Source organism: Dermacentor andersoni, chromosome 11 (assembly GCF_023375885.2).
Source record: "Dermacentor andersoni chromosome 11, qqDerAnde1_hic_scaffold, whole genome shotgun sequence".
Classification (NCBI taxonomy): Eukaryota; Metazoa; Arthropoda; class Arachnida; order Ixodida; family Ixodidae; genus Dermacentor; species Dermacentor andersoni.
The window spans coordinates 24,993,481-25,016,112 of NC_092824.1; the positions used below are offsets into that span (position 1 = coordinate 24,993,481).

Sequence of the window (22,632 nt, forward strand, 5' to 3'; positions counted from 1 at the left end):
TGATGAGGAGCGTCAACGGAGGATTTGGACAGGACGAACGTGATGCAGCACTACCTGCAAGAGCTGCATGGCCTAGTTTTCCGCCCGGCTTTTTGGCGAGGAAAAGCGGCGAGGCTGGGGTGACGGGGAGTGACGGCGTTCAGGCGACGGCGATCGCACGGAGGAGCGGCTGTAAGGCGCATCAGAAGTAGGGTACAGACGGCGAGGTGAATAACGGCAAGCGTCGGCGTATGGGCGAGGAGCAAGGAATGAGCTCCAGTACGGCGGTATCCAGGTGGTGCGGCAGTGGCGGCACACATGACCAACGCGGCGGCAGCGGAAGCAGATCGGTTTGTCGTCTGGGGTTCGCCATTCGGCAGGATGGCGTGGTCTGGGAGCGAAATACTGGTCTTTACAGGTTGCTTACATGGAAATGGGGGCCGAATCAGGTCGGGAGACAGAGCAGGCGGTAGGGATGCCAAGGTTTGCGATTTCTTGCCGCACAACTTCTTGGATAACGGAAATAGTGGGGGCCGCTTGGTCAAAGGTGCCTTCAGGGGGTCGTGCATGAAGGGGGGCCGGACTCGCCGCTTCAATCTCGCGGCGAACGATACGGGTGGCGTTCTCTTGAAATGGTCGTGTGGCGGTAACAGCGGAGAGAGGGGACGTGGCAGGGGTGTCTGGGTTCCGGGAAAAGTGTGTGACGACGCGGCGCCTTTTGGCTACCTCGAAGCGGCGGCATTCTTTGACGATGGCGTTGACGGTAGAAACGTCGTTATAGAGGAGCAAATTGAAGGCGTTGTCCTCGATGCCTCTTAGGATATAGCCCACCTTGTCAATCCCGGTCATGTGCTTGTCGACTTTCCGGCAAAGCGCGAGCACTGCCTGTATGTAGGAAACATACGATTCGGTTGACGACTGGACACTGGTGGCAAGCTCTCTTCGCGCAACCTGTTGGCCACCTGACGAGTTGCCAAATTGATCGCGAAGCCGCTCTTTGAAGATGTCCCAGCTAGACAGCTCGTCCTCATGGGTGCGAAACCAGACACGCGGTGTCCCGTCCAGATAAAAGATCACACTGGCAAGCATGACGGTAGGGTCCCAGTAGTGGCTTTGGCTACCACGCTCATACATGCTGAGCCAGTCGTCGACGTCAACGTCATTTTCGATGGAGAATGTCACAGTATCAGGGAGTCTAGGAACCGTAACGTACGTTGCGGTAGGCCCCGCAGGCGTAGGTGGCGACGAGGTGGTTCCATCGAAAGCCATGGCTGAGAAGACGACGGTGCGGCCGCTTCGGAGCTCCGTGGCGAGGACGGGGAACGTTCCACCTCCACCACAATGTTACGCGAAGGAAGAGTCAGTAAAACGAGCAACTATTTACAAGTTATATTTACAACAGCGGTTGCAGCACTGACCACTTGAATTCACAGCACGAGCCAAGTTTTCTCTTCCTCCTCTTTTCTCGAGTGATGGCGCCCGCGCGCCTCTTTCAAACAAGCAAACATCACACGCGTGTTGCACTATTCATGGCGCCGATGGTTTATTTACACACTCCGACGAAACAGCCCTCAAATCTCACTCACCATTATAAAAACCGACAGGTTGGCGCGAGTCTGGGGCTTTGGTCCCATTATAGGCTGGAGTGGTGAAAGTATGGGTGTATTTTCATGGTCAGTAACTCGATGCATGAAACGATAGAAAGAGGACAAACTAAACTACAAGGCTGTAGAATTTAACGATTAGTTGGCTGGCAAGCTTTTGCCCGAATCCTTGCCTATAACAGAAGCCTGTGCCCAATTACGTTTAAAGGGATGCGATTGCAATCTTTCCTCTACTGGCGTTGCTCCCGCGTCAAGCCTCTCCTGTCCACATAGCTTGCATTGGCCCCACTGTATATGTTTATAGGTTACAAGGCACACGTCTGTATGGGCAAGTCGCCTGACATACGGTTTCTTCTCGGACCCTTTTATACAACTTAAAACAAAAACAAATTGGCGGTGTCCCTGTACAGTGCTCTAATTCAAAGTCAAATTCAAGTGTTTCCATACGTTTTACACAATCAATACAACCCAAAACCTTTTACTTTAACTCAAGCTTCGAAGAACCTGGTCACGTTATCGCAAACAAGTCGTGCCCTTTCTGATAAATGAGTAACAGCCGCATTTGGGGCATTATACTAGTCGCCGTTTCACGCCACCTCTATGCGGGCTATTAACAGCGAAGAAAACGGTACTTCAATCTGCGGAGAAGAACTCTTACAATGAAGTCAATTTGAACGTCTCTCAACCATCACAATTGTTTTTAAGTGCAAAACTAACCATGACTACTTGCGGTTCTTTCATTTCGAGGACACGCGCTGAAGACGCCCAGGGCACTGCACTGATCATGAACATAGGCAGTGCACTGCCACCCGTCCATCTCTGAAATTCAGGTATTGGTCATGCTACAATCACAAGCATTATAGTCAAGGCCAGCGCTCTTTCCGATTAGAACTGCCAAGTTGCGTGGTTGAGTTTTCGAACAACGGAGCGTCACATTCATATTTTGTATACTGATACACCGTCACTGATTAGGACACAATGGCGTCGACTGTTCACATACTTGTTTACACAGAATACGATGCTCCTATCGCGTGGCGTCCAGAGATCGACAACTTCCAGCGCATCTAGACATACCGCTTTTCCTACACAGTCTATGGAGTACGTCTGTGCATAAGTCTCCAAACGCGTTGTTTATGTGCACCTCATCTGGTCAGAACTGCGGCGTGTCTGTCAGGGTGTTCCTGCTTCTGGCAGTCACAATCATAGAGACGCATAAGGAACCGCTTGAGTCAGTGGCTGCGTTTGCATCAGGTAAATCGTGCGAGTGACCGCAAAGCTAGTTTCGGTTGGTGAGCGTATTTGTGCGTACTGGGCGGGATGAACGTGTCAGGTGGCGCCTTGAAAAATTTACCGAAGTTTCTCCGTAGGAGTAGGAGCCAGTGAATCCCCTTCGAGCGCAGGCCAACAATGAGGCGATCCCTGAGGATATTTTCGATGAAGTCGACGCAAGTTTCATTAGCGTGACAATGAAGAGCACGACGATTTCACTTATCTCCCGCTTCAGACGGTGAAAATTGGCGCTCTTCATAGACGACTGACCCTTTTGGAGCTTAGCGTTGCTGCAGCATCTTCGGACTTTATTTACTTTGGTCGGCTTATTTGGCAACAAGGGAAGTCCCAGCGTCAGGTAAGTTTCTTTTGCTTAGGAGAGTGAGGAAGACTCGGAGAGTCTTGCGTCTATTACATTTGGCGTTCTAAGCATTTGAAGCCTTTCTGAGTAGACGTCAGTAGTGCTGGTCTCTGAGCAGAACGCGTGCAACCTCGCCCATGCTGATCCCATCCGAATCACAAAGTGACCAGGACTTGCACGCTGGCACAATGGAGCCGTTTATTACAACCAGTTACGACTAAGGTACATAAAGTCCGCAGATCACCTGGCCGCGCATGCCTGAGGCACAACAGACGCCGGGCAGACGACGCTAATACGCATTTGAAACGCCAATCAGCTGCATTTTAGTAGCAGCAGCAGATCGCGTCAATGTTAGCAATGGAGGTTACCGAGATCATGAGTGAGAACAACATGCAACTGCTTCGGGGGTGCCACACGGCTAATAAGATGATGGCCCCATATGCAACAAAAAATTGACTGCGGCCTAGCTCAGGTAGCCCTGGATGTGCAAAGGGAAAGGTTGGCTTAGCCTGCTTAAGTCTTTGTTTCACTCGGTTAACATTCGATTTAGTTGTAGTTACTATAATTAGGTAACAAAGTTCCTTAAGCCAGGTATGACGGCTGTTTAAGGCTAGTAGCGCCGCTCAGGACGAGCAAAAAGGACGAGCGCTCACCCTGTTTTCCGCTCCCTTTGACTACTGAAGCAGCTCGCCGAGCGATATCGGCGGGGTGGTCAGACGCCGCTTGGCGACGGCGGCTAGAAACCTTCACCGCTCCCGCGCAACGCTCAGAGAAGACGGCCCGGCCCAAACCCACCTAGAATTTTTTCTAGGTGGCTTTGCCCGGCCTCGCTCTCGTCCTTGGTCAACCTCGCACTGACTAGGCGAGCCCCGTGCTCCTCTTAGCCAGGCGCACGGCAAGTCCCGTGGTCAGGCGGCTGCCAGCGACGGAGAGCGCATCCGCCAAGTACGCGCGATGCGTTGCCACAGCTACAGCGCAGCTGCGGTCAAATGAAGGTCAAATTGACGGCGACGGCGAAACTCGACTGGAAGTTGTTAGTAAAGCTTTCGCTTTAAAATCGGCTCAATAAAAGTCAGTGGGTCCACTGCTTCTCACAGAGTAATTGCATTAAAATCTTGGCGATGTGTAACATTCTCGCTAGATTTTTCTATATACTAATGATGGCCTGGGTATTCTTTAAGGAGATTTCTTCCCACTGGTTTGCACATACTAGCCTGTTGTATGCTACAGCGCATATCTGACTTCGGCTATGATTTAGCATTGGTGCGACGTGTGTACAGCTCCTATGAGCTTTTCGCAGTCAGCACAATGACGTAGCGTTGGCATTCGATGGCATTCACAGCTATGCCACAAGAAATTAGGCCAACCTGCATCTGTCTTTGGAATATTCAGTCTCCGCAGGACCCGTAGCCGCTCATGCCACTTTATACCTTCGTGCAATTTCTGTCCTAAGGCATAAAGCACCTTCATCAGGCGCCGTCAAGAACTGTCTTTTGAAGTGGTACCATTTGCTAGACTCTTAGAGGGTTTCAAGCGAATATAGATACACATTTCGCTCCGATTCCCAAGTTGGGAATGTGCGGCTGGTGCTTGATTATAAGATAAAACAGGAATTTTAAACACCCTAGCGTTGCAGTCGTTGCGCCATCACAGTCGGCAGATTACTGTTCTCGCCATGTCATCGTCAAGCCCCGTGAGATGGAGGAAGAGGCTGTTCAAAACAATGACTAGGACGCTCGAGAAACACCCCATGAGTGGCTAGGGCCGTAGTTAGGGTCTCGAAACGTCGACGCAAGGACACCGCTACAGGGGCCGTATTTTGTAATGGTACGCTTTGGGATCAGTTTGCTCTGGGTTACGTCACTCAAAGAAAGAGTAGGTCGCAGCGCGAGGGACACCACTGAACGAGCGGTGGTCTGCCACATATTCACGTCATTATATTTGTTTGTTCTTTGTGTACCATATAGCAATAAATGATGTTGCTAGTTTAGTGAAAAAAAAAAACAATATTGGTTTGCATACAACACTTGCACCTTTAATTTCTAGTAATAACTGTGAGCTACCGACTATGAGCAACCGAATTTTATCTGCATGATTTCATTTTTTAGTCGCTACATTGTGCGCCAGAGATTGAGCAGTCAAAGCGGTTATCTGCGTGTAGGACGCGGCTTTAATTGGATTTCATTTAGCCGTGCCTGAAATTCTTTGGGTGGACGATTGTGATGAGATTTCCGTACAGACATCGCACAACTTCGAGAATCTTGCCGCAGTCAAGGAAGCGTTCTTGACTGTTGCTTTCTCTTGCAGCGTGGAGAGAATTCTCACAAGCGTTTTTATGTTCCCTCAACCGTAATGACCCCAGCCCCACCAGTAATGATGCGACTGACTGATGGTTGCAACAACGACGGTTCCAGACTCAGTGCTGCAAATAACCCGTGGAAAAAAATACTCATAGCTTTAAAGCTCCGTGAAGAAGGACGACCAGCGAAGCTGTGTGGGCCCTTACCCCCGTATTCAGAAATGCATCCTTTCTTGAAGCCCACGTTTGACTTGAAAAGCAAACAGGAGCACGAGCCATTAAAATCGCTTGCGAGGAGGACATTGGTAAGATTGTTTAAGGGCGTGTAAATTCAGGAATGTGCATTACACTTGCATAACGATGGCAGACTTCACTTCCGAATAATTTTCTGACATGTTAAAAAATGGTGCTTACAATTCGCGAAATACATCATCCTTGTGCCATTTAAACTGTTACAGCTGAAGAAATAAATCAGAAGTAGATGCCGAGTTACAGAAGCTGTCCTTTACTTATGATTTTATTGCTTTTCCAGAAACATGGTTTTGTTCAAATTTAGATGTCATACAGCTTTCTGACTACAAACCCATCTCAGTGTTTAGAGACGCAAAGCGAAGTGGTGGCGTGTCTTTATATGTTCATAACCGGTTGTCCTTTGACATCTTGTCCAGTTATTCTGTCGTTGATGATTTCGTTTGGAACAGTCTGCATTGTTAATTGTAGAATTGCCGTAATGGTTGTGTATAGCCCCTCAAGGCAATTCAGATAAATTCTTTCCTTGGATTGATTCCTTTTTGAAGCATGCAAGCCTTAAGAAACGGCGCATCACTGCGTTAGGTGATTTTAATATTACCATGTTGAAGATGACGCCCAAATAATTAGGTTGAGCGAAAAAAACTGTGAAACGGCTGCAAGAAGGTTATTGATTTGCCCACGCGCATATCACTACAGTCGGAAACATCAATGGACCTGTGTTTTACTAAATACCCTCCGGACTGCAATATGTCCGGTGTATTTTCATCTGGAAGCAGTGATCATTTCCCTGTTTCTCGCTCTTTACGAAGAACGCGAAAATAAATGTTACCACATGCCCACGGAGAGTTTATGATAATAACAGTACCGCCCGATTTTTAATTTGATGTCTAATATCAACTGGACTGACGTATACAATGAAGCAGACTCATCTGATGCGTCCGATATATTTATTAAAGAAATATTAGAATGCTATGGCACTTCATAAACTATAGAAAAGCACAGGAAAGCTACAAAAGAATAGATGACAGCAGCACTTTTGAATGTAATTGAACAAAAAAAAAAAATGTTTGTTCGCTTTTTGCAAACAAGAAATCCGGATGGGTAATTTGAGTTTCAGACGTTCCGGAAGAAATTAAATTGAGATTTGAAGAAGGCAACGTATTTATTCTATACTAATAAGTTTTCGTCTATCTTGCACAACTCTAAACTAGTTTGGCAAGGCATCAACTCAATGATAAGGGGCAAGAAAGATGACCTTGCCTCGGAATTAAGGACCAATGAAGTAACTTGTTCAGGGGTCTTACTTGCTAATAAACCTAACGATCACTTTATAGCAGCAGGAGCGTACCATGCATCCGTTAAGCCTTATTTAACCAAGACTATAGACTCATGTTTTTTGTCAGCTACTTCAACAGATGAAGTCGTTGGGATCATTATTACCTTTGGGAACACGTGCTCACCTGGAGAGGATGGAATTGCTGTCTTTCCTATGAAATATGTTGTTAATATTATCGCTGGCCCACTTACGCATATACGCAATAGAACGCTGTTCACTGGAGTATTTCCAGACAAACTGAAAGTGGCGCGTGTTACCGTTTTGTTCAAAGGAGGCAGCCAACACGACCCGAACATTTATCGTCCACTTTCGGTACTGCTAATTTTTTTCAAAAGTAGCTCAGCACGTACCTTTTAATGGGCTAAATAATTTCATACAAGTTAAAAATTTAATTTGTCAACAACGGTATGGCTTTCAATCCGGCAAATCAACTCAAACAGCATTTTTGATATCAGAAATACCATAATTAGCTATCTTGAAAAGAGACAGTTCTCTGTCGAAATATTTCTGCATTTTTGTAAATCCTTCGACTCTGTGAAGCATTCAATACCAGTACGAAAATTACACATTTACGGAATTCGCGGAGTTGCAAATGCGCGTGTGAAGAGTTATATAACTGAACGGCCGTAGTATACGCAGATGCATGGTGTGAAATCTAATTTCGGTATGGTGAATTTCGGTGTCCCACAGGGTTCAATTCTGGGACCTCTTTTATTTACTGTATATATTGCTACGGCACAATATGCGCGATCACGAAAGGCCAGCAGTGTGAAGACGACGACGACGATTAGAAGCTAGCGCGGGCTGTTGCCTCTTGGCCAAGCGCAGCGTATTTTCCTTGTAAATATATTTGTACATAGCTTTTCGTCTGCGTCTTCCTACGTAACATATCTGGTGGAGGTGGACGTTCCCTGTACCTCGTCACGGAGCTTCGCAGTGGACGGTACGTCGAGCCTTCCTTCATGGCTCCCGGCGACGACAACCCGACTCCGCCGGCTCCGACACCTGCTGCCACTTCGACGACCTACATCACTCTCCCCGCTCCCCGTGATCCTGGCGTATTCTCGGGCCAAGATGGGGAAGACGTCGATGACTGGATCAGCCTGTATGAACACGTCAGCCGCAATAACCGGTGGGACCCTACTATTATGCTCGCCAACGTAGTCTTTTACCTCGGTGGCACCCCTCGAGTTTGGTATCGCACGCACGAAGATGAGCTCACCAGTTGGGATTCACTTAAGACACAGCTTCGAGACTTGTTCGGCAACCCCTACGGTCAACAACTTGCCGCGTAGAAGGCGCTTTCCGGCCGTGTGCAGACGTCAACAGAGCCCTATGTCACGTACATTCAGGACGTCTTGGCTCTGTGCCGCAAAGTTGACACCCACATGACTGAGTCGGACAAGGTTTCCCACATCCTCAAAGGCATTGCCGATGACGCCTTCAACTTGCTCGTTTGCAACAACGTAGCGACGGTGGATGCTGTTATAAGAGAGTGCCGCCGCCTGGAACTCGCCAAAAGCCGACGTATTGACCAGCAGTTTGCCCGTCTGCCCAACACCCCAGCGACATCTTCCTGTGCCGACGCTCCTCGTCCCAACAACACTGCCGATGTTACCAGGATCGTCCGGCGTGAGATCGAGGCCGCCTATCCGGCTGCCTTCGACTCCAGTCCCACCAACACATCTGCAGTCACGGTCTCACTGATCCAGGCAGTTGTCCGCCAGGAGTTTGAAAACATGGGTCTTCACACCATCTGCTCGGCCCATCGCCCTAATACCCGCCCGGCTTCTTCGATTTCGCCCCGTCCCGCATCTTCTTACCCACCACGTTTCCGCAACCCATCTGAATGGCGCACTGCTGACGACAAGCCTATTTGTTTCCACTGCCATCGAATCGGGCACATTTCTCGGCACTGTCGTAGTCGCTGGAGTTCCCCGAGCCGGCCTACTTATACTGCCTACTCTCGCCCCTCAGGTGGCCCTTCTCGTCCCTATGCCGCACGCTCCGATAATGCCGCCACTGATTCTCCTGCAACGAACCGCCCCTATTCTCGTTCGCCTTCGCCCCAACGGCGACAATCTCGCTCTCCCCAGCCCCGTCGCTCCTATTCGCCGACTCCCTTCGGACGCCGCTCCCAGCCGGAAAACTAGACGATGCAGCGCCTCGAGGTGACGCTGCATTGCTCCCTACGCCGCCAAATCCTCTACTGACTTTGCCCACTCATCTGAACCTTCTTGACGTGCAAGTCGACGGTGTTTCTGTGTCTGCTCTCATAGACACTGGGGCGCATTTGTCCGTAATGAGCGCTGACCTTCGTAACCGGCTCAAGAAAATTATCACGCCCGCCACGACGCCTGTTGTCCGCGTCGCCGATGGCGGAACAGCCCCCGTAATTGGTATGTGTACCGCCCGCGTCTCCTTCGCCGATCGCTCAACAATCGTGCTATTCACAGTCATCGCCCACTGTCCCCACGACATCATCCTCGGCTTAGACTTCCTTTCCGCACATTCTGCTCTCATCGATTGTTCCGCCAGTACTCTCCGCCTTGACCTGCCTGTTCTGGATCCTGCTGAACCACACCCCAGTCGCCTCAGTTCCGCCGACTTCGTTCGCTTGCCACCTTCGGCACTGACCTACGTTGACCTAGTGTCATCCCCACCAGTCCCCGACGGTCACTACATCGCGGCTCCTATGCAAGACGTCCTCCTTACACATGGGATCACAGTACCCCATACAGTTTTATCTATTACGGCGAATTGCGTCTGCCTGCCAGTGGTCAACTTTGGCTTGACGACACAAGTGCTGCCACGTGGGATGTCTTTGGCCCAGCTTTGTTCATTCGAGGATCACTCAGTAGCATCCATTGCAGTAGACGACACTTCATCCGATACTCCTCTACCATCGCAGTCGGCAAATTGTACCATCGCTGACTTACGGAAAATGATTGCCCCCGACTTGCCCTCCGAGCACGCTCGTGAACTCTACCGCGTTCTGTTTTCCTACCACGATATTTTTGACTTTAACGATCGTCCTTTAGCCCAAACTACAGCTGTCAAACATCGCATTAATACCGGCGATGCCCCTCCTATTCATCGCCGCCCGTATCGAGTGTCACCAGCTGAGCGTCAAGTTATTCACGCAGAAGTTCGCAAAATGCTTGCCAAGGACATTATTGAACCATCATATAGTCCATGGGCGTCACCTGTAGTACTGGTCAAAAAGAAGGATGGCTCATGGCGCTTTTGCGTGGATTATCGGCACCTTAACAGGGTAACCAAAAAGGACGTGTATCCCCTACCTCGGATTGATGACGCCCTTGACTGCCTCCACGGTGCTCGCTATTTCTCTTCTATTGACCTTCGCTCCGGCTACTGGCAGATTGCCGTGGACGATCTCGACCGCGAGAAGACTGCTTTTGTCACACCCGACGGTCTTTATCAATTCAAAGTGATGCCGTTCGGTCTATGTAACGCCCCTGCCACTTTTGAACGCATGATGGACTCCCTTCTTCACGGTTTCAAATGGTCCACGTGCCTGTGCTACTTGGACGACGTTATCGTATTCTCCCCAACGTTCGCTACGCACCTCGAGCGCCTCTCAGCAGTCCTGGACGTTTTTCAGCGAGCCGGTCTGCAACTCAACGCATCGAAGTGCCAATTCGGCCGTCGCCAGATTACCGTCCTTGGACATCTCGTTGACGCGAACGGAGTGCAACCGGACCCAGGCAAGATCCATGCTGTTACGCACTTCCCTGTTCCGAAGTGTGTCAAGGATGTGCGCAGCTTCATCGGCCTTTGTTCGTACTTCCGCCGTTTCGTGAGAAATTTCGCCGCCATAGCACGACCACTAACCGACCTTTTGAAAAAAGACGCTCCTTTCCAGTGGGGCGATAACGAGGCCTCTGCATTCTCTCATCTAATCGACATTCTCACAACGCCTCCCGTTTTGGCCCATTTCGATCCTTCTGCGCCTACCGAAGTCCGTACTGATGCCAGCGGTCACGGAATTGGAGCAGTACTGGCACAACGCCAGCGTGGCCACGACCGTGTTATCGCTTACGCCAGCAGGCTCCTCTCACCCGCGGAGCGCAACTATTCCATCACTGAGCGTGAGTGTCTGGCCCTAGTTTGGGCGGTTGCGAAATTCCGCCCATACTTATATGGCCGATCCTTTTCCGTTGTCACAGACCATCACGCGCTTTGCTGGTTATGCTCACTGAAAGATCCTACAGGAAGACTTGGTCGCTGGGCCTTACGCCTCCAAGAATATTCGTATACTGTCACCTATAAATCTGGCCGACTACACAAGGACGCTGACTGCCTGTCTCGCTACCCGGTCGACGAGCCTGACGACGCCGACAGTAGTAGCGCCAACGGCATTTTCTCTGTCTCTGCCTTCGGTAACATCGCCGATGAGCAGTACCGAGACCTATCGCTGCGAGCACTTATCGAGCGTCTGCGCTCTACACCTACCGACGCATCCGTTCGCCGATATGTCCTCCAGGGTGGCATTCTGTATCGAAGGAACTTCCTCCCTGACGGCTCTGACCTTCTTCTTGTCGTGCCAAAACAGCTACGACAGACTGTGCTCTTTGAGATGCATGACGCACCCACTTCAGGACATCTTGGGGTAACCCGCACGTACGACCGCGTCCGCCGCCGCTTCTATTGGCCTGGTCTCGCTCGCTCCGTTCGACGCTATGTTGCTGCCTGTGATCCCTGCCAGCGTCGGAAGACACCTCAGGTGCTACCTGCCGGTCATCTCCAGCCGATCACCGTCCCTGTGGAACCGTTCTTTCGTGTTGGATTAGACCTGCTCGGTCCCTTTCCCACGTCATCTTCTGGGAACAAATGGGTAGCCGTCGCGACTGATTACGCCACCCGATACGCTATCACTCGGGCTCTCCCTACCAGCTGCGCCACTGACGTCGCGGACTTTCTCTTGCGTGACATTATCTTGCTTCATGGCGCCCCGCGACAGCTGCTTACTGACCGTGGTCGAAACTTCCTCTCGAAAGTTATCGCTGACATTGTGCGTTCCTGCTCCATTCAACACAAACTGACTACTTCATACCATCCTCAAACCAATGGCCTGACAGAGCGGTTAAACCGTACTCTTACCGATATGCTGGCCAAGTACGTTTCCAAGGACCACCACGACTGGGACATTGCCCTTCCTTACGTAACATTTGCGTACAATTCTTCCCGGCACGACACCGCCGGATTTTCTCCCTTTTATCTACTGTACGGTCGCGAACCTACCTTGCCCCTAGACACGGCACTTCCTCCTGCTGCGGTCTCAACAAGCGAGTATGCGCGCGACGCCATCGCCCTCGCTGACCATGCACGCCAGCTTGCCCGTGCTCGACTGACGGCCTCACAGACCACTCAGCAGTGTCAGTACAACGCCCGCCATCGTGACGTACAGTTTTCACCTGGTGCGCTCGTGCTCCTGTGGTCGCCCTCTCGTCACGTCGGACTTTCAGAGAAGCTCCTTTCGCGATACACAGGGCCCTACCGCGTGCTGCGCCAGGTGACGCCTGTGACTTACGAAATTGCTCCTGTGGCCTCAACCTCGTCCTCTCCTGTGGCATCTAGTGATGTCGTACACGTCAGTAGGCTCAAGGCCTACTACACTGCTTCCGAGTCCGATCTTTAGTCGCTCCGGGACGGCGCTTTTGCAGCCGGGGGTAGTGCTACGGCACAATATGCGCGATCACGAAAGGCCAGCAGTGTGAAGACGACGACGACGATTAGAAGCTAGCGCGGGCTGTTGCCTCTTGGCCAAGCGCAGCGTATTTTCCTTGTAAATATATTTGTACATAGCTTTTCGTCTGCGTCTTCCTACGTAACAATATAATGACATTGTCAACATTCCATTAACTGCTAACATTGTTCCGTGTGCTGATGATATAAATGTATTTTTTCTGGCTTTAATCTGAAAGTATTGGTGCAGCAGTGTAATGCCTGTTTTAACCAAGTATTCATTTGGCTCTCTGTCAACCCGCTTCAATTGAATGTAAAAAAAGACGAAGTTTATGCGCTTTCATCGAAAAAACAAACCATTAAGTCATCATATAAAATTAGAATTCAATAACTCGCGTATTGAACAAGTGCATAGTTGCCGGTTTCTGGGTACATGCTTCCGCAGCGACCTACGGTGGACATATGTCAATTATATTAGAATCAAAATGGCCAGATCTGTTTGTGTAATCTATCGTATCAGGCATCTTCTTCCACAAAAAAAAAAGTTACGAAACAATTATATTTCGCTCTCGTTTATTCCCATTTTGTATACTGTATCCTAGTATTGGGGTACGCGCAATAAAACTGATTCCATTAAATTGTTTTGCCTTCAAAGAAGAGCCCTACGAGCGTTGTGTGCAGGCCCAGCAGTCGAAACAAACGTTTCCGAGATTTGTTATGTTCGCAATCTTTTTCATTCCCATAACTTGAGTTTGGCAGTTTATATTTTCTATAAAATCAAGCAGAATTTTGATACTTTCATTAATACTTATTTGTCGAGGGATATAACATATGATTTACGTGTTGTCGCCTTGTCCACCGCTGGATGTAGAACAAATTATGGAAAACAATGTTCACATCACCAAATCGCAACCCTGTGTAATACGTACCAATCGATTGTGGAAATAGCTGTTGAAAGTACTAGTATATCGGTGTTTAAGAAAAAAATGTAGACATGCTTTTTTCTTCTGTATTATTTTGACACATATAAATTTGCATCAATTGGTTTGTTCATCTTTTACGCATTTACTAATGATGTTCTTGTTTTTGTCGCAGCGTTTTCTGCTTTTTGTTTACTGCTCTAAATATTTTGTGGAGTTCTTTACCATTAGTGTTTGTGTACCCTATGTTCTTTTTGTGGTATGAATTTTAGAGAGCAGCGTTCCTGAAAATTATTATCTTTGCCTCTTCGCCGCCGGTACCACGACCGGGTATCCGGGAATAAGGCCTTCTCAGGAGGTATGATTTATCTGCCTCCTTTAGCCTCTCCTCGAGGGCATATTGTATAATATGGCCGAAATAGATACTACAGCTACTAATACTAAATCACGCCTGCGAAGTTTTGTGTCTAAACAGAGACACGAACCTAGGAAAGTAGCCCTTAACAGCTGCGTTGTAAAAACGTAGCGTGCACAGCACTTGCGTCGCAGTCTCAACGCTACCACAAGTGGTGGTCCGTGATATCGTAGCTCGTCGTAAAGACACCGCACTCTTGTTGTTGGGGTACTTAAAATGCCATCAGAACTGTGCTTCGCTCATGTCGAACGCGTCGCGCCGTTGCCTCTCGTCATGTCGTTGTCTCTGGCCAGCGTTCACCAGCAGCACAACCAAGAAAGCCGCTATCAGCGTCTCTATCGTAGCGCCAGCCAGCGCGAGACTAACAGACCGCCACGGTTGCCCTAACAACCCTCGACATGTTCGCGACCATGCACGTCCCTCGAGAGAACCATTTCTTCGCGGTTCCTCTAGTAGCAGACGACGGGTTTCTTTCCAGATAACTGACAGCCTGTGTAATACGTACCAATCGATTGTGGAAATAGCTGTTGAAAGTACTAGTATATCGGTGTTTAAGAAAAAAATGTAGACATGCTTTTTTCTTTTGTATTATTTTGACACATATAAATTTGCATCAATTGGTTTGTTCATCTTTTACGCATTTACTAATGATGTTCTTGTTTTTGTCGCAGCGTTTTCTGCTTTTAAGAAAAAACTGTAGACATGCTTTTTTCTTCTGTATTATTTTGACACATATAAATTTGCATCAATTGGTTTGTTCATCTTTTACGCATTTACTAATGATGTTCTTGTTTTTGTCGCAGCGTTTTCTGCTTTTTGTTTACTGCTCTAAATATTTTGTGGAGTTCTTTACCATTAGTGTTTGTGTACCCTATGTTCTTTTTGTGGTATGAATTTTAGAGAGCAGCGTTCCTGAAAATTATTATCTTTGCCTCTTCGCCGCCGGTACCACGACCGGGTATCCGGGAATAAGGCCTTCTCAGGAGGTATGATTTATCTGCCTCCTTTAGCCTCTCCTCGAGGGCATATTGTATAATATGGCCGAAATAGATACTACAACTACTAATACTAAATCACGCCTGCGAAGTTTCGTGTCTAAACAGAGACACGAACCTAGGAAAGTAGCCCTTAACAGCTGCGTTGTAAAAACGTAGCGTGCACAGCACTTGCGTCGCAGTCTCAACGCTACCACAAGTGGTGGTCCGTGATATCGTAGCTCGTCGTAAAGACACCGCACTCTTGTTGTTGGGGTACTTAAAATGCCATCAGAACTGTGCTTCGCTCATGTCGAACGCGTCGCGCCGTTGCCTCTCGTCATGTCGTTGTCTCTGGCCAGCGTTCACCAGCAGCACAACCAAGAAAGCCGCTATCAGCGTCTCCATCGTAGCGCCAGCCAGCGCGAGACTAACAGACCGCCACGGTTGCCCTAACAACCCTCGACATGTTCGCGACCATGCACGTCCCTCGAGAGAACCATTTCTTCGCGGTTCCTCTAGTAGCAGACGACGGGTTTCTTTCCAGATAACTGACAGCCTGTGTGAAGACAACATTTGTAGTCACGCCCACCAGATATGAATACAACCAGGCCCCGGCCAAAGGCGTTCGTGAGAGCGAACCGGTTCGAAAGTGAACCGTTGCAGAACACGGCACCAGATGAAAAACCTGCCTGGATCGCTCAGCTGTCAAAACGCCGAGGCTAAATTACATCGTTCGCAGCATGCAGAACGCTCAAATGGATAGCGCTATGAAGGTAAACTGCAGTGCCGACCCACTTATGCTATAGTTATGAAGTCCGCCAACCTCTAAAGAAAGTGTGCTTTAGACATAAAAACAATCACAGTTCTCGTAAGTGTAAAAGTTAAGTTCTGCATCCTGAACTCAGCTACCTAACGGCGCACATGGTTAGAAAAGCTCGGTCTGGTCAACAACGCCTGGTCAACAATGTGCCCCTGTAGGCCAGATACACACGACGCAAAGTATGTCACACGCGTACACTAGCCCCAAGCGGCTCCTACGCGAAAGTGTGCCTCGTGTACTTGGGTGAGAAAACAGAAAAATAACCCCCCTCCTTGAAACGCAATTTTATTCTCTCAACGACACAGGCTACCGTGTACAGCTGGGGTCGTAAAACGCGGGGCTCGATGGTGACGAGGCTGCAGGCATGCAGACCGCCCCTTGCTGCACTGTCTACACAATGTCTTTAGGCGCCCCTTTTTCTGAGAAATCAGGGGCTTGTCGTGACGGCGTTCATTGCCTACACTAAACTATCCTCCGGGATCTCGTCCTGAAGGAGTTTTATCAGTTATATATTTCCACACTCGCCTCTCGTACTAAGAGCTATGTCATAGTGGCTACGAAACCGTCTTACTTAAAGGGAGCGCGACGATTTTCTTCTCGGCGACGCCGGTGTACCCAAATTCTTCAATTCGCAGTACGCATCAATAACTATGCTTGTTGACCAACGCACAGGGCTGTGTTTTCTTCTCATCATAGACGATCGGGCCAACGTTAATATAACCTTGACTTATCAATTGCAGCGCATGGGTAAACTTGCTCTGGTACGTTCCAAGGAACGGGCGGCCGCATCAGTATTTGTCCTTGCTTAGGTGCAGCTTGAGGTCAATGTAGCGGGCAACCGGGACGCCGAAAGCATCGGGTGCATCAATAGAAGGCGTTCCTAACACAAGGAGTATCGTCCACAGGGCGGCCTTAACGCTATCGCGACACTTGACGACATTCCTCCAATTCTGCGATAATACCTGTCAGTGCTTGTGCTTCCCTATGGTTTAGCTAACTGGCACACCCAAAACTTCAGACCAGAAGCAGATCGAGCAAGTCAGTCACGTCCGTGGCAATGGTGACGTCCGGTCCAACAAAGGCGTCGTTGCTGGCTATGTAGAAGTGGACGGCACAGGAAGTTGATCCTCATAGGCACACCTTTTAAGTCTAGTCCGGCGAGGGACAAATGCTGTCCGCTGAATCTGCATATGGCCGCCCTGGTAGGTGACGAAAACTCCTTGCTCAGGCGCACGGCATACGCCAGCTTTATCAAGCTCACATCGCAGCCGTATTGAGAAGGGCAATAATCCTTTTTCCGTCAATACAAACGCTTTTGTACGAACTTTTACAAGATGTGGTGCGTACAATGTTAGGGTATATGAGAGCGGCCCTGATTCGGTCATGATTTCGCTCCGTAGCCATCGCGATTCGACTTCATGCAGTGAAGTAGGCGCCGTGGTCCAAGACACTGACTCGACAGGTGGCCCGTTTGTTGGCAGTTATAGCAACGTAATCCATCCGCGCGGCGCCCTCCCTCTCGCATGGTACCATTGCGTACAGCATCGTCTAGGTAAGTTGACGCATGGCACGGCTTACGATCACTGCTCAATCGTTTTCGGCTGTCGAACTGTTGTGTCCATGGAAATTATATTTCGCGGCTTTCTGTGAAGTTTTCATAGGCTCTGATAGCTTGAAGTAGCTCGTCAACATTTCTACAGCTTCGGTCACGTAACGCGAAACTTATTTCATTCGACCAAAGGCATCTGATAATTTTGGTAATTGCATCCGGCAGATTTAACTTGTCCTTCGCGCACATTTTCTTTTTTCCTTTTCTTGGATGCACATCGCATGCTGGTCACGACTGTGAAATACTTCGGCCACGTTCCTCCATAAGTCCGGAAGGCTTTCCTCAGTCGCGAAAGCTGATTGAAACGCAATTGCAATTTCTTGCCATAAATAAAACCTTGTTGTCCACGGCAACAGCCAGTTCTTAGCTTGCCGCTGCAGCTTGAGGTCTGTCGCAGCTAGTCGTTGATGTTTGGACCAGTTGTATAAGTGCTCAATGCGCACAAATGTATCCATTCAATCTTCAGCACTGATTTGGGCGCTGTCTCCAGTAAAGTTTGGGATAACTGTATAGGGGTCCGAACTCACATAAACAGTTGTCGCAGTCGATGGCGGACTCATCCCTCCATCATCCGGGTCGTTGCAGAGAAGGCCTCGGCGAGTTGTCCCAAGATGGCGTTACTCCGGCCTGGATCCGGCTGGAATTACGGCATTGAGTGAGGAGAAGCACAGCCGACGTGTTCCTGGATCTCCTCTTGCAGTCGTGAGAGGTGGGCGACTTTCTCTTGGAGCTCGTCTGATGCGCAGTGATCATTGCGTTACCTGCTGTTCCGTTACATCTCGGTCGCGCTCCTCGCCTCTTCAGCAGCGCGTGATTGTAAAGCGAGACGTGTGTTGAATGGATGTTCGCCATCCTGGCTCATCTTGACGGGCTTGTTGGGCTTATCCGACTTCTGAGTGTAAAAGTCCTCGAGGGGTAAACTCAGCTAGCTAACTGCGCACTTGGTTAGAAAAGCTCGGTCGGGTCTACAGCGGCCTGGGAATACGCCATTGTAGACCAAAGACACAAGATGCGAAGTCACATGTGTACACTCGCCCTAAGCAGCTCCCACGTAAAATGGCGCCTCGTGCACTTGGGTGAGCAAACAGAAACTGAACCTTCCTCCTTGAAACGCAGTTTCACACTCTCAACAACACAGGCTATCGTACACAGCTAGGCTCGTAAAACGCGGAACTTGAGAAGGAGGAAGATGCTTGCGGTCAGCGAAGGGGGTCAGAGAGTGTGTGGCGGCGAGGCCGCAGGCTTGCAGACCGCCCCTTGCAGGACTGTCTCCGCAATGTCTTTACTCGCCTTCTTCTGAGAAAACATGCCCTGGTGGTGTAGGCGTTGGTTGCCTACATAAGTGAGCTAAAATACGAAATTTCACTACAAGACCAAGTGAGATGGAGGAAGTGGTTGTTGAAAATCTTGACCGGGACGCTCGCGATGCATCCCATGAGTTGTTAAGGCGAAGCTAGCGTTGCGAAAAGCCGACGCAAAGACAACGCTGCAGATGAAAAACCTGCCTCGATCGCTCAGCTGTCAAAACACAGAGGCTAAACTACAGCGTGGCCGCATGCAGAACGCAAAAACGGACTTCGCTATGAAAGTAAACTGTTGTCTAGAGCCATCTGGCTATAGTATACCAAGTCCGCCAACCCTTACATTAAGTGCGTCTTAGATAGATCGAAAACCACAATTGTCATAAATAAGCTACAATACGAGCATTCACCACAACGCCATGTTATTAAGAAAAAACCAGCGCTGGTACTCACGGCGATGGCTCACTAGGGGCGATGGCGCCCGGCTTATCTCATTTCCGATCGACCACATAACAGCCATAGTGGCGATAGACGGTGTTTCGGGTGCAGCCGCTGCCCCTTGGGACTAGTTGTTGTCTCCTCCATGACTCAAATCTACCTGCAGGCGAAAATGGTTGCTGCATAAGTGGATGGTTTCGCCTTCTCACGATCTATTTTGAAAGCAGCGAAAGCAACGGGGCGCATGTGCTAATGAGGAACGACAACGTTCTTATGGCATCACTCGGCGAAGTATCACTCCGCACCTGAGCCGCTTTTGTTTTTAGCAGAGCTGACGACGCTGCTAGCAAGCGGTGCACCTGACTTTCTAAATTAGTGTTTGTTGTGATGCACATGACGTGTACAAATATTTCGCGCCTATAGAGCCTTGTTGAGACGCATATGCAACATATACGCATCACATGGATACAAGCATTCGCGGAGGGCCATTCCTTCCTCGGGACACATGAAAATGGAAGGCTGCTCTTTGTTTACCGACTCGGCCTGTTTCTATTTGATGTGCATACAACAGCTAGAAGCAGGTGAGAAGTGCAGCTAAGGGCGCTGAACTCCTGGATTGAAAATTGTCATATCGTGTTTAGGTTTCGTAATGGTTGTGACCACTAGCGCCACTCCGCGCCCCACGATTCAAGTGTACCCAGCCGAGTTTCGCTTTCCTCTTCGCTGCAATATATATATATATATATATATATATATATATATATATATATATATATATATATATATATATATATAAACGTTCACTAAATAAAGGTGCACAAAGCGAGTAGGTGGAGCCACTAGTCCAGGGCCCCACTGGCTTGAGCGGTCCGCCGTGCCTGGTCGAGCAGCGCTAGCTGCATCTCCTGATCCTCACTGGCGAGCCAAGTCTCCCACTGCACCCTTCCGGAAAGTTTGCGGGCTATTTTCGGTGTACTAATTTTGGGCGGCCTGTTTTGGCAATACCACGTAATGTGGGCGAGAGTTGGCCAGCTTCCACACCACGGACAGTGAACGCTGTACAGCGTTGGGCGAATGGCATGTTTCAAATAAAGGTTTCGAAATGTGTGCGTCTGTATTCGGCGCCAGGTCACAAGAGTCCCGCCTGGATAGGTCAGGGCGTGGTGCACTGTACATTCTTCGCTCGCGCCGTTGGTGCTCAAAGATGTATCGGGGTAAGAAGGGGTTTTCGTCAGGCTGGTCGAACACTCGGATGACAAAAGCACGAGATGCACCTTCTGCTCTCTCGTTGACCTAGAGTCCTGCGTGACCCCGGCACCAGATGATCATGTGTTCCTACGTTAGGTTGAATCCTAATAGGTGAGTGGTGCTGTGTGGTAACCTACCGGCGAGGAAGATTCTACATGCGACTTGGGAATCTGTAAGTGTTATCGACGACTGTCCAAGAGCGTCCTTCGTTTTAATATCTAACGCGATGGCTGAAGCTTCTGCGGTATTCGCAGATGCAACTCGAGCTGTCGGCCATGTCTCGGAGATGTGTAACGTTTCGCGAAGTGAGTCGCAGAAACTCGCCCCACTCGCTGCCTCTAACTGCTGTGCGTAAGCGTTTCCCGCTCGGATATTTCAGCAATTCTGTGGGGCAGTGTGGGCACCAAGAGGACCCAGCGCTGGGTCTTCTTGGTTGATCTGCAAGAGCCACCGAGCGCGCGTTCACCGCGCAGACTCTGGCATTTCAGCGGCTGCCTACGTGGCAGCTTTGGCCTTAGCGAGCTCGCACGAACGAAGCCACATTTGAACTTGTAAAATAATAAGTTCCGGCTACTCAAGGCTGTGGGTAGTTTCAGTCGTTGCGGGACTACTGCACATAATACTTCACAGATCCATGATGATCGTGGAAATCGGTCGCACACGCAATTTTCCACCAAAAAGCACCAAAGTTCGCGGAGCGCATGTGGACACGACAGCACTCGCCGACGCCACAAGCGTCCTCCTCTAAAGTCGAATCCCGGTATTCAGAAATGCGTTTTAACTTGAAGCCAATGCTTGACTTGATGTAAACGACGCCTTGTGCGAACGCGTCCAAGGCGCTCATTGCGTTTCGTTTTGTGCGTTCACAACAACGGTCATTTAAATCAAGTTAAGCGTGGACTTTAAGTAAGGATGTATTTCTGAATACAGGCGTTATTCTAGTCCTCGGGCCCAGCAATCGGTCCCTTAGTCTGCGGCGCTTCGCGCCCCGACCGTTAGGCCTCACTCCATAGGTCCGGCATCCGACCGCTTCGTGGAAGCTATACCACATACTGGCGACGAGGATGAACCGTCCCGGATCTCCTGTGCATGGTAGGGAGTTCCAACGATGCCTTTAAGCTTCGAGCCGTTGTGCTGTTTCGGACGCCAGATTCTGCCCAGATGCTACTAGCGTTACACTTTTGCAACGTCAAGCGGCACAGCGCGTTCCGTCGCCATTCACATAGCACATACTGGGGAAGAGGTAAAACTTTTGTTCGTACTTACTGTTTGTCTTTGCTGCTGCTTCTCCTCTGTTTCCGGTATGCAAGACGCTACCAGTGCTTCTTGTTGTTGTTGTTGTCCTATGTGGCCGTGGCACATACCCACAGTGGGGGATTGGCCAAGAATCGGGCGGTTTAATTAGGTGCCTAAAAATAATAATGAAACAAGCGAGTTAACAATTTGGGCGTGTGAGCTTAAAAGTAAACGTTTTGTGTCTGGAGAAAAAAAAATAGATAATCAGATGAAAACCGGGTATAAGAAAATAATAATAATAATTACAATAATAATTAATAATAGATAAGAAATAAAAGAAAGCTATGGTAGGGAGGGAGAACGATCAATCTAACATGGAAAACGATTGGTTTCAATTAGGTAATTTTGGATCGCCAAGCAAACATTTCTGTGGCTGAACCCAACAATGGAGGCTCCAAAAGATAGGATCACAGGCACTGATAAAGTTAGACCAATAGAGCGAAGCGGCATTTCGAGTAGTCGTTTTCTTAGAATAGAAAACCGTCTGCAAGACAACAAGAAATGGTCGATTGTCTCCGCTTCGCCACAGAATGAGCATAATGGTGAGGGGACCAGACCAGACCTGTGGAGGTAGAAGTTCAATGCAGGTATACGGCAGCGCAGCTTCGTGATGGACACTTCAATTTTCCGTGTTCGGCAAAAACCTCTGTTCCAAGGGTGCAGGAGATGTCCGTAATCCTCAGAGTTAGTAATTGCGGAGCTTGATACGGACTGTATAATGATACTCCTGCGAAATCTAGCTGCAGTAACGTAAGCAGTCAAAGGGCAGCAAGGAAGAATCGGGCCACTTATCGATGCC

At 49.2% G+C, this 22,632-nt stretch overlaps 1 protein-coding gene across 2 annotated transcripts in view; it reads right to left on the minus strand.

Moving 5' to 3' along the window:
* LOC126518332 (lactosylceramide 4-alpha-galactosyltransferase-like) overlaps positions 1-21,858 on the minus strand; it is a 56,744-nt gene extending 34,886 nt beyond the window's left edge. For both annotated transcript variants that reach the window (XM_072285251.1, XM_072285250.1), the window contains exon 1: positions 21,804-21,858. The gene's annotated coding sequence lies outside the window, so the exon portion shown is untranslated. The remainder of the gene's footprint in view (positions 1-21,803) is intronic.
* Positions 21,859-22,632: the final 774 nt, after the last annotated feature.